The following is a 687-nucleotide window of genomic DNA, read 5'->3' as shown; positions in this document are numbered from 1 at the left end:
TGAAAGAAGCCTGTCGTATATATGTGTGTGTGTGTGTTTGTGTGTCTGTGTTTGTGTGTCTGTGTTTGTTCCCCCAACATCACTTGACAACCGATACTGTGTGTTTACGTCCCTGTAACTTAGCGGTTCGACAAAAGGTACAGATGAAATAAGCACTAGGCTTACAAAGAATAAGTCTTGGGGGTCGATTTGCTCGACTAAAAGGCGGTGCCCCAACATGGCCGCAGTCAAATGACTGAAATAAGTAAAAGAGTATGTGCTCCATGCATGAAGTGTCATTGCTGAGCTCAAGGCCCAATGAAGAACCTTTCACGGAAGCTAGCGTAAAAGCTGCTATTTTTAACCATCCAGGCGAATACGTATTTTCTATACCTTGTGGTATTTCATCATGGCCGGTGTGACAGACTTTAACAGACTTTATATATTTAATCCTTTATATATTTAATCCTTTATATTGAACACTCAATATTTCATCTATTCAATAAGACATATTCCATATATTCAATAAGACATTCAATACTTTATTTCATTGTACCATCCATTTTTATTTTATATTATATATTGTATATTATATTATATATTGTATATTCCATATTCTATATCCCACATTGGTTTTGCAGGAATATAAATAAAACATAAAAAACAGACAGTGTTGGAACTCTTTTAAACAAAATAATATATTCCTCT

The sequence above is a fragment of the Octopus bimaculoides genome, chromosome 14 (assembly GCF_001194135.2).
Source record: "Octopus bimaculoides isolate UCB-OBI-ISO-001 chromosome 14, ASM119413v2, whole genome shotgun sequence".
Lineage (NCBI taxonomy): Eukaryota > Metazoa > Mollusca > Cephalopoda > Octopoda > Octopodidae > Octopus > Octopus bimaculoides.
The sequence above is the reverse complement of the archived record's forward strand: the minus strand, read 5'-3'. Positions refer to the sequence as shown.